Source organism: Marmota monax, unplaced genomic scaffold (assembly GCF_021218885.2).
Source record: "Marmota monax isolate L192 unplaced genomic scaffold, Marmota_monax_Labrador192_F-V1.1 WCK01_AAM20220418_F8-fsc00049, whole genome shotgun sequence".
NCBI lineage: Eukaryota > Metazoa > Chordata > Mammalia > Rodentia > Sciuridae > Marmota > Marmota monax.
Genome location: NW_026694221.1, coordinates 7,460,305 through 7,473,050, shown reverse-complemented (window position 1 = coordinate 7,473,050; position 12,746 = coordinate 7,460,305).

The window sequence follows — 12,746 nt, the reverse complement described above, 5'->3', positions numbered from 1 at the left end:
TATATTCTTGTACTCACTTTGCATTTAAAATATATAACTTGAAAAATATCCCAGATTTTTGTAAATTATTTATGCCCCACAATGCTGATAGATCATAGACATTAACCCTACATTACTTTTCATTTGTAACACTATTCAACCTAACACCAACTTACCACATTTCCATTTCTTCCTAATATTTGTCAAAATATTTGGCCTATGAGAAAATGTGGGAAACTCCATTAAGGCCATGGATAATAATATTCAGTAATTGGTTGTAGTCTGGCACATTTTCCTATGTCTTACTAGAGACCAAGAATATAATTTTTTATTATAGAGATTGGTTAAAAAAGAAAAATGTCCCTTCTTATTTCTATGTGAGAAACTCAGTGATAGTTTTCACATTCTTTGTGTTTTGTTTAAATAAAACATTGTTATTTAATATCTTTTTTATCCATTGTTCATCTATTTGCTGTGATAACTGTTGGTCATAGTTGATGAATTTTCTTTCCCATGTTATGTATTTCTCTTTCTCTGATTATTAAATATATGTATAATAAGTTTAAAATAAGCATTTATACTTATGTCACAGTGGAAATTTCTTAACACTAAGCAATTATTTATAATACATTGAAATAAAGAACCAAGTTTCAGTGCTGTGAAAATTGACACCATCTAAATTAATATGCAACTCAATACATCAATTTATAATTTAAAGCTTAGATAATAATAAAAAGTTAATGTTATTTATTAACCATTTTTTGGTTCCTTGACTGAATTTATGAGAAATACCTAACTCCTCCTTAATTTCAACTAAATTTCAAAAATAAAATGTCTCCATGTTCAAAATCAAAAAACAAATTATTAATTATTTTTTTAAAAAGGACTATTAAGTGTCCATAATCTTTGTTAGGTTTATAAAGTTCTATTATTTTCTTCAGAAAGTTTTCTCTGACTTCCCCAGAAGAGTGCAATAAAGATTTCTCTCTTTCTTAACATGAGCCATGTGTGTGGTGTTCTCAAACATGAAAGAAATATATAAGTAGATTTATTTTTCAAATATGCTTTATAACCTTTGAGTAAGCAGAATCCTTCTGGAAAAAGAAAAAGATGTTATTGCCATTAGTAGAAAGAGTAGTAAAGGCAAATTTCTATGAAAAACATTTGGGTGTATTTTCAGGGTTTAATCTCTCAGGATGAAATGTTCAAAGATTGTAATTATTTTTGATGAGAGGGTGAGGGTTCATTTTCTCTGTATTTTTTCTCATGTTATGCTGATTATATGTTTACTCACTTCTACAAAATGGCTTTGATTATTGTATAGGTAAATACACATTACTAGGAAATTTAAACATTTCAAAGTTTCTAATTAATTTTAGTATGAAGTTGAAATTTGTTACACAAAAGTTGTATAATTTAAGTATACTTTCTTACTCTTCTAGTTTGTCCCTGAGTAAAACTGGGGACTTATGGGTTCCAAAATACAAAGGACAGTTTCAGGTAACTTTTGTTTGATACATATTCTTCCTCTGTGTTTGCGGTACTTTTTTAGTAGGCAAAGATACTCTTCATCTTTCAAACACCACTTTGATGTTTTTTGACGAGGTTGTCTTGGCAGATTATTCCCATTCTCCTCCACCTGATTCAAATGAAGTGAAAACTTGTCTTTACTGTATAATTTCTATGTGTGATAAAAACTTATTTGTTTTCCATGGGATATAATTGTCTATACATGAATAAGTCTTGCTAGGTTATAATTATCTGATTGACATGGACCCATTATTATCTGTCCTCATAATTGCATTGGAAAATTCTGGGCATGGCATAAAATAGGCAAATAAAACCCTTTTCTCAAGGAAAAAAAAAAACTAATCAATTAATAGGGAATAAATACTGAATGGCAGGAGAGTAGGCTATTTGCCTATTTTGATTTCTCATAAACCTGTTCAGGACTGAGTTAGGCATTATTTTAATTAAACAAAGAACAGAATATATAGCATATATTTAAGAAATCTACTAATCATATATCTTACTATATGACTTGTATTAATTTTATTATTTAAGGCTCACAGAATTATTGTGTGAAATTTAATATTCATTTTAAAGGTAAAAACAGACTCAAAAATGTAAATAACTTATCTATCATCATGCAGCAAATAACCAGATAATATTTCAACACAATTCTTGTTTCAAAGCTAACAGTCATCTGGCATTAGTAGCAGATCCCTGTTAGGTACAAAAATAAGTTTTAGAAGAGGAATAAAAAAAATCAACAGCAACAACAACAAAAAACACTACAAAGTTAGTTCTTTGACATTTTAATTTATTTATACTGTTATTTTTGATAATGGATTTTACTTAAAACTGACATTGATAATCTCATTTAAAATTAGATAGTTAAAATGGCTTTTTGCAATACTGTATTAATCATATAGTTTACAAAAAAATGAAAATTTTGAAGGAAATATTCTATTTTAATGCCATAGATAAACCTAAGTATTAACTATCCTCTACAGTGTGCCCTAACTGAATTTTTATGTTATACCTTAAAGCTTTTCAAGTTAAATATATCCATTTTGACCTCTATTTAAGCCTCCCTTGAAACCAACATTTTATTGGTTTTAACTATATTGATTTTTCAATTGAAGATAACATTCCATTCACATGAAAGTTCATTTGTTACAGCTTTCCATTTATAAGCCCCTGCATCTTGATTTAATGTTATTTTCTTGCAGAAACTAAAGTTTGTAGGTCAATCTTGAAGAATGAGTATAACCACAAATATAGCAGATGCCTCATAAAATTATCTTCTACTGCTTCTCTGTGACCTCTGTCAAGGAAATAACACTCAAACCCGAGTCAGCATGAACAGCTGTGGTTGCTGCTGTTAGATAGCCGTGACCTATCCTCCCAAGGGTAGTGCCCAACCAGGAGGGGATGGTGATTTTCACAGAGTCAATGTTATTAACGCCAATATAAATCAGAAAATACTGCCTCAAATATAAAAATTAGATGCCACAGTTCATGAAAAGAAGCAAACTTCCTTTATAATAAATCAACCCAAGTTCCTTGTGAACATTTATAGAAATGTTAATGACAATTGCATAAAGATTTTTATATCCCTCAAAACTTCATTTGTAATAAATGTGCAAATGGACATATAAATTGCACATTTATTTCACAGAGAGGTGCATTAGAAACCAAACTTTTTTTTTCAGCCCAAAGAGCTTTTAACAGACCTTCACAGTGTAGAAGGTGGATATTGCAGCTATTTTATTGAGTTTCATTGCTATCTGCAACTCATCTAGTTAGACCAATTGGTAAGTAGTAAGGACATGCTGAACTAGGAACTTAATTCACAATCTAATTTATTCATTAAAATAAAAACATCTATGTTATCATCTTCTCCAGATCAATAGGCCTTTTTAAATATAAGAACCCATATATTTATGAATGTGTGTGCAAGATTGTGTATGTATATATATACATATGCATAAATATAAGCATCCACATATAAAACATACAATACACTCATATATATGCATCACATGCCCATGCAAATACATGCATTTACATTCCCATATACACATACACTTTAACCCACTCCAACTTTTCTGGTTTAAAATTCTCTACTTAGTTTGGATTAGATTCTAGCTGGCACTAGATATATAAGCTTCAGCTCAACGAAGATCTGAATAAAAGGGAAATGGTCATATATGTTTAATTAGCATATTTGTATATCAGTTTATTCATGTTAAAACTCCATGGATTTTCTTGCACTTAAGAAATTAAATCAAAATAAAGGGATATTTTTATGTTTTAAAATGTGTTCTTTTCTGGAGGAAAACTTGTGTCTACTTTAGAGCATGTAATTATTAAAATCAAATTTGACATAGCATTTAAATTAGTGACTCCATAAACTATCCCCAAATTATTTTCTGAGATTTTGTTCTCAGATGTAAGTTTTGGTCCAGGAAAACACAAGTTATCCTCCTTGACTTCATTTGGGCTGCAGGCATACATATTTCTTAAAATTATTTCTTTTGGTAAGTCATGCAGAGATATGAGAGTAGGTATTTCAAATTTGGATCAAGCTGAGAGAGAAAATATTCCTGTAACAATGTACACTACATTCATTTGTTTAGTAATTTATAGATTGTCTTTTCATGCCTTATATATACAATAGTGGAAAAACTCTCCAAGTCTCTTCTCTTATGATTTTTTAAATCTTACTAGGAGAAAATAGTCAATAAGCAAACTGCTACTTATTGTGAAGAGAAATATCTTGTAAAGAAAAAAAATTCAGATAAGATGTAAGGATAATGAGAAAAGGTAATATTTTAGCTAGAGCCTTTTCTCAATAAAGAGACTCCAAAAAGGTAGAATCTAGAAGTATCCATATTTGAGGAAACTGTGAGTGAGCCAAGAGAAGAGCAGGAAATGAGAGAGAGAGGAAGAATCTGAGGAGCCATGGTGAACCCTCAGCCCATGCTAAGGAGTCCAGCTTTATTCCTTGGGTGAGATAGAATACCAATGGAGGGGCTGAGTCAGAGGAGTGACCTGCAATTATTAGCTTTTTTAAGTATCACTTCTACTCCTCGGGGAAAATAAATAAAAATAGTCAAAAGAAGCATTAGAGAGACCAGTTTGGAGGCTCTTTCAATAATCCAGGTGAAGAAGATGGCAGAGTAGAAGAAATGGAGATGGGGAGAAGTAGGACCTTGGATCTATTTTGAAGGTAGAGTTGACATGGCTTGCAATATATTGAATACAACATGGGGGAAAAAAAAGCAATAGCTTATTATTTTCTGCTTTCCCCATAGTGCCCATTCCCTGGAATACCTCTTTTTCACTCAAGCTTTTAGTGCCTGAACTCTGGCATATTTCAAAGTGTAGTAGGGGCAGAACCATATTAGGTACAATTTGAAAATGAAATAAATGTTCATTTTCCTAGGTATTCTACTTTTTTCCACAAATAATTCAGGATGCCATATAAATATTTTAGTAGCTATTTATGAATTCTGAAAATAGCACCCTTGTCTTTAGTTATTTTTCCATCTCTTTTTTTCAACTTCATTACCTTTGACTCCTTACCTTTACCAAAAGAATAGATACCTAATTATGTCCCTGGCTGTCCACATTGTTCTCATGTAGTCCACTATGCTTAATTTCCCCTACTAGTATAGGTAGTTGAGATATATTTATTAAATTTTTAGTTTGTCCCCAGGTATGTTTCTTCTCACTTCACAATTTACCTGTAGAAGAACCACAAGCTAGATTGTGTCTTTTCCTCATTCTATAGAAGAAAACTAAGCTAAAGGAGTGACTAAATAATTTGTTCAGCACTACACACCTAAATGAGAAATAGTCCTGTATTTCCCTTCTACTTACCTGTCTCCAGAGCTTGTTCTCTCAGCTCAAGGCAATGAAGTCTCATCTAGAAACTCCTGTTGCATTCCAACCAATAAAAATTACTGCCTATAAATATGTCTAAGTCCTGATTTTTTTTCCAGGAACAAGGGAACAAGAGCCTGGCAATGCTTTTTATTTGGTAAATTACTCGAAGCTAAACTAGTCTTAAACTAAAAGCAAATAAACAGTAACAAACATTAAGAACAATAAAAGAATTTATGCGGCACATAAATACCCATCAAATACAACTGAAGTGAAAAAATTGTCAGAACACCATTCTACTTAACAATTTGATAGACTACTATGCTATAGTTGTTTTTAATTAGGTGTCTTAATATTTTTGTTTGTTTGCAAGGAACAAGGGAATTGTTCAGTAAGGATTTTAAAATAAAGAAGAAAAAAAATGAAAATGTGAGAGTGAGGATTTATTACATCACTGTAATGTCACACTGTACTGAGGTACCTAAAAAAAAAAGAAAGTAAGTGTGCTGAGACCTTTTTAAAAACCAATAGAAAAAGTTTAAGAACTTTTTAGAAGTCCTAGAAAGTTTTTTCCTCAATTATTTCTCTTCTTAACATAAACTCTGGACCTTGTTCTTTCTACTATAACCATTATATTTCTATTAATTTCTCTCAGAAGAGTGAATTTTTCTTCTTTGATATGGACTTATGACCATTAATAGCTCCTTATAAACTCTTTAGTTTATGTGGTCTCAATTCAAGTAATCATCAGAAATTAATCAGGGCTCATAAATCTCACCTTCACGTTCTTAGAGCAAAAAAATTCTGTGATTTCAAGCTTTAGTTATGAGATTATCTGTAGTGTTATGTTACACCAGCATCATTCAAAAATCTGTGGGAATGACTTTAAGTTGATAGTCCAAGTTACCAAACATTTTATTAAGATGGCACATGAGAATGCAAAAACATTTTTGACCACTGTTGTAAGTGAATACCATGCTATTCAAACTGTGCTAGATTTCTGAAGATTTTGACACCTATCATATACATGTGGGAAATTAAAGCCCATTGAAGTCCCTGCATGTACAAACATATTAGCTGTAAGCCAAAGTTTATGTTTTGTATTTGTGAAATATATGTTTAAAATTATCTGCTAATGTCCTTTTTAAAAAGAAGTTACCAAAAGAAATAACATTGAGCTACAACTTATCTGTATGTTCTTGCTATGTGCACATCACATCATGCTGGATGATTTGGGGAAATACATATTCTAATGTAAATTGAGATAGCCAAGGAAATACAGCATAAAGGAGTAAGACTTATACCTGGTTGAGATTCAAACAGAAAAGGAAGAAAAAAATAGGGCTCTTTGGAGAGAGAAAGTACATAAGTAAAAATAGCACTTATTGCCTTGATTATGAATTTTCTTTTAGTTTATTAATGCTGGTATAGGTGCAGTAATAGAATGTTTTTGTATATATCAGTGAGGCTCCTTAGATGTTCAGTTTTCTTAATGAACTCATGTCACCTCAGTCATCAACTCTTAGCGTTGCAATGTCAAAAAAGAGGCTCAAATTAATTTAAATTACTAAAACACCTGCTTTGTCCTACAGGTGTTGCAATATGGTGTTTCTAAACACAAAAGAAAATGTCTCCAATTTAAAAGTAAACTATGAACATAAGAATTTATTTCTTCTTTCAACAAAACTGGATCCTGGTCATTCCACAACAGAAATTTCGTCAACCTCTTGTGACTATGTTACATATGCACGTGCTTCCACTACTGAACATGTATTTTTAACGAACTTTCTTTCTTTAGCTATTCTTTCATTCAGATATACTTTCAGAGACTTCTTTTTTGTGTTCACTCCACTAGTTGGTTTCAAAAATCAGAGGATAAGTTACTATTTCAGACACCACACTAGGGAGTCATGTGTTTTGAATCACCTCCTATGATTAGAAATAAATAAAAGGACAGTATCCCATTAATATAAAGAACTACACTGAAATTCTGAACTGGCTACATAATGTAGGTAAAATCCTTTAGCTTCCATATCATTTTAATTTCATATCATTTTTTTTTTTTGGATACTGGGGACTGAACTCAGGAGACTCAAACACTGAGCCCATCCCCAGTCATATTTTATATTTTATTTAGAGACAAGGTCTTACTGAGTTTCTTAGTACCTTGCTTTTGCTGAGGCTGTTTTTTTTTTTTTTTTGAAAGAGTGAGAGAGGGAGAGAGAGAGAGAATTTTAATATTTATTTTTTAGTATTTGGTGGACACAACATCTTTGTCTGTATGTGGTGCTGAGGATCGAACCCGGGCCGCACGCATGCCAGGCAAGCGCGCTATCGCTTGAGCCACATCCCCAGCCCCTTCTGAGGCTGTTTTGAACTCATGGTCCTCCTGCCCCAGCCTCCCGAGCCGCTGGGATTATAGGCATGTGCCACCGTGCTCAGTTAAACTTCTTCTGTATCAAATATGTCCACAGTTAATAAAAGTATAAGATCTAAAACCTTGTTAGACTTTCCTATAATATAAAAATATAATTTATTAAACTATAAAACATATCTATAAGTCATATATATACAATCAAGAGAATAAAAATTAGTATTATTTCTTTTTTATTTATATATGACAGTGGAATGAATTACAATTATTATTACACATATAGAGCACAATTTTTCATATCTCTGGTTGTATACAAAGTATATTCACACCAATTTGTGTCTTCATAAGTGTACTTTGGATAATAATGATCATCATGTTACACCATCATTTCTAACTTCATGCCCCCTCCCTTTCCCTCCAACCCCTCTAAACTATCTAGAGTCTGTCTATTCTTCCCATGCTCCCGGTCCATATACCACTATGAATCAGACTCTATATCAAAGAAAACATTTAGCTTTTGGTTATTTGGGATTGGCTAACTTCACTTAGCATTAACTTCTCTAACTACATCCATTTACAAGAAAATGCCATGGTTTTATTCTCTTTTATGGCTGAGTAATATTCCATTGTGTATATATGCCACATTTTTTTTTATCCATTCATCTATTGATGGGCATCTAGGTTGGTTCTACAGTTTGGCTATTATGATTTGTGCTTCTATAAACATTGATGTGGCTGTGTCCCTGTAGTATGCTGTTTTTAAGTTCTTTGGGTATAGACCAAGGAGAGGGATAGCTGGGTCAAGTCGTGGTTCCATTCTCAATTTTCCAAGAAATCTCCATCCAGCTTTACATATTGGCTGCACCAATTCACAGTCCCACCAGCAGCGTATGCGTGTACATTTTCCCCACATTCTCACCAACATTTATTGTTGTTTGTCTTCATAATAGCTGCCATTCTGACTGGTGTGAGTTGAAATCTTAGAGTGGTTTTGATTTGCATTTCTCTAACTGCTAGCTAAAAAGTTTCTTCCCAGCAAAAGAAATAATCTGTAAGGTGAATAGAGAGCCTACATCTTGGGGGAAAATTTTTATCCCTCACACATAAGATAGAGCACTAATCTCTAGGGTGTATAAAAAACTCAAAAAATTAAACACCAAAAAAGAAAATAACTCAGTCAATAAATGGGCCACGAACCTGAACAGACAATTCTCAGATGATGATATACAAACAATCAACAAATATATGAAAAAATGTTCATCATCACCAGAAAATTATTATTATTTCTGATACAAAGCACATCATATTAACATAAGATTCAAAACACCAAAATGATTAACCAATTATATATATATATATATACACACACACACACACACATACATATATATATGCATATATATAGCGAGATTTTATATATTTTTTTCTGAAAGTAAAATTTTATTTTACTCTTTTATTGCTGAGTAATAAATGAATAAAAAGGAACATATGTACATTAGGGTAAAGTTCATGGTAATTATGCATATTGCATAAGATGTAGAGATATTTTATCCACAATATTATCAAATATAGTAGTGACTTAGTATCACTACATTGGTTTGATCATTTGACAAAATTTTCATAAGTGAATTTTTTTTTGTTTGAGTTGCTATACTATTTTACTGAAACATGAATTATTGTTTTGTGATCTAGGGAAATAATGACTATAATTTTAAGATAAGTCATTTTATAACTATTAAATTATTCTTTTGTGATAATTCATTACAAATAAAATGGCATATGATCCCACAGAACAATGACATCACATAAAGGTAGTAAGTATAAAGAAATATAATTATTTGTTCTTTGGTATTTTTCAACTTAGAAAAACTTAAAAGATATTAAAATAGGTTTTGAAAGAAAATCAACTAGAATTGTATGAATAACATCGATGTGTTTATTAATGTATAGAATTTTATAATGACCTTTTTAAAGTTTTAACTATTATCATATTTACATTTCTAGTTTATTCAGATAATATACTCATTGGATGTTAATTTTCATGTAAATTAGATTTAGGTGTTCATAATACATAGGTGAAATTTTTTTCTTTTGACTCTAGAAACTGACTTCTCAAAAGTAACATCAGCAATAATTTAGAAACTTGTTAGAAATGAAGAATTGGGGGCCCTAGTAAGATCTACTGAATCAGATTATGCTTTTTATCAGAATCCCTGGTAATGCTATACGTAATTGAAGTTAGAGATCCAGAGTTTTCATTTGTGAATCTTGTGAAACCAGTATAAATAAATTTTATAAATACAAGTTTCAACTTTTAAAGCCAGGCTGCATATTGTATACTTCTCATAATTAATGTACAATTCTAATAGGAGCTGCAGTCTTAAGTTAAATGGTGCTTATTGGTTGACAACCACACTGATTTCTTCCTCATCCTTATCTGATTGATGATTTACTTAGATACATGCATTCAGCATTAAAGTGTTCTATATGAGTATGCTATAAAAATTTATTATATTTATAAATTTTTCATCTGAAGCATTATGCAAGTTTACATGACTCAAAACCATATTTAATATCACAATTTCTCATTCAGAGGACTGAGATTACACCTAGATATTGTGCAGTAAGCAGATAAATTGACATACTTCAGCTTTGGAGTAGATTCACAAGGACCAGAGAGTTTATAATTAGTTGAATTATTCAATAAATCATGTATTAAATTAACATTAAAGGACTTCAATTAATATTGAAAAAAAATTTTGTATCTGTAAAATAAGACTATAAAATAATAATAGGAAAATATGATTCAATATATTTTTATTGGAGGGCTTGAAATAGCAAGAAAATAAAGTGAAATATACATAAGCCCATTTTTCTTAGTATTATAAGTTGACAACCTCAGAGGAAGACTATGGTACTGAGTCATTCTTCTTCCCATACACTGCAGCAGCATTGTATATACTTGAAATGTTTGGATTTTATTACCTTAGCTCCAAATTACCATGGATTCTAACATTTTTATGACTCCTTAATCATAATTAACTCCTTTTTATGTTAAAAGGAGCATTATCAAAACTATAGAAAAATACTTTAAAAAGAAGAGATAGTGTGAAAAAGTACTTGGAGATATGACTATACAATTTGCAAGATAATTGAGCCACTCACCCACTGACTCATATACCAATCTCTTAGTAATTGTGCATGCTTGATTCTTAGATCAGTTCTAATGTCAACGGTTTTATATATCTTGTGAGTAAAGAAGAGAAGGAAAACTCAACATTGAAAATAATTATGAGTTTTTTAAAGGATATATTTAATCCTTTTAAATTTATAATATCCTTATATATTATAAATTATATAATTATATAAATTATAAATCCTTGTATATTTATAATAAATGAGAGTTGAGTAAAATCCTTTGACCAGTATATATGACTATGGCATGGATTTTACCCAAAATCTCCCCTGAGACATTCTAAATAAATTCAGTGTCCCATTCATAAATAGTTGGTTTAGTTGTAAAGCTCTGTAGGCAGAGGTTAAGCTATTTAACTCTCTGGAACTTCGGAAACTGAGATCTAAACACAGAAGTATTGAGTAATCAATGCACAATCATGTGCTATAAAAAGTAATCAACTGCAACACAATTTATATACTTTGAGATAATGTGTGCAATTTATATACTTTGAGATAATGTGTACTTCTCATGAAAATACTTGTATGCAAGTTAGGTATTGAACTCAGGTGTGCTTAATCACTGAATTACACTCCTAACCCCCCACCTCCCTTTTTTGTATATTTTATTTAGAGATAGGGTCTTGTTGGAACCTTTTACCTCCTTTGGGACTGCGGCCATTATTGGGTGTTGGCTGAGGTGTCCTCATGGGTTCTTCCAGAGCATTTCCATATATGTGACCCGGCTGGATTGGCGCCCACCGGCTTTTAGCCCCGCCTAATGGTTTAATCTGAAATCTGCCTAGGCCCCTAGTGATAGTGACGTAACTGCCCCTTATTAGTTCTTGCTACTGTCTCTTCTTACCCCCTCCTATCACTATATAACCTTGTCCCTGACATAATAAAGTTGAGATTGCTGCACCTCCATGGTTGACTCAACTCCCAACTCGGTGTGATTCTTGGCCAGGCTGGGTAGGCAGGCCGGGTTGCAACACTCACCCTCTCACTCAGAGAAGGGAAGCACCAGCTGGTCTCCTGCATTCCCCAAACCTTTGTTGGAGGGTGGTTCCGAAAGGGTCTCTGGCTTTGAACTCATGATCCTCCTGCCTCAGCCTTTTGGGCTGCTGGGATTACTATATGTTCTTGATTTGACATAGGGGAAGAACTTGAATTTAACAGTACAGAAATTTCTGAGAATGTCTTCATATGGCTCTAACTATGTTTTTATCTAAGGGCCTTCTAAGATGTGAAGTGAGTTGTTCATCATTTCTATTTCACTTAGGATGGAGTGTCCGCATTTTGGTATCTCCGTTTTTCAGATCCCAGGTTTCAATCTTTCTAGCCCTAATCCATATCCAGATGTTTCTAAATTTATGTGATGTTTCTCTCAGGAGACAAGCTATGTTAGGAAATATTAGAAAAAAAAAAAAGTCCTAATTGCATGATTTGAGGCATTTATGAGAGCAGGGAGAGACATGGGCAGTATGAATTTTTATGAAGTCTTGTGTAGTGCCATCTATACTACTTAACCAGGTCAACATATTATATAACTCAAATATATTCTTCGAATGTTCTAGGTAGTCTCTGTAGACCTAGATGCTCACATTAATATGCATCTTAACATAGGGTCAAATTCACTCCTTTTTAGCTTTCATCCCACTCCCTACAAATAATTATATAGCTTGAAGGGCACGAGGAAAGGACAATATGAAGCACTACATGACCATCGTGTTGGGTGAGTCAAGCCTTAGTACAAATACTAAATGAAATCTTATAATGACTAAATATGCTTTCTGTTGAACTCTGTGCTTTCCCCCTGTGTTCG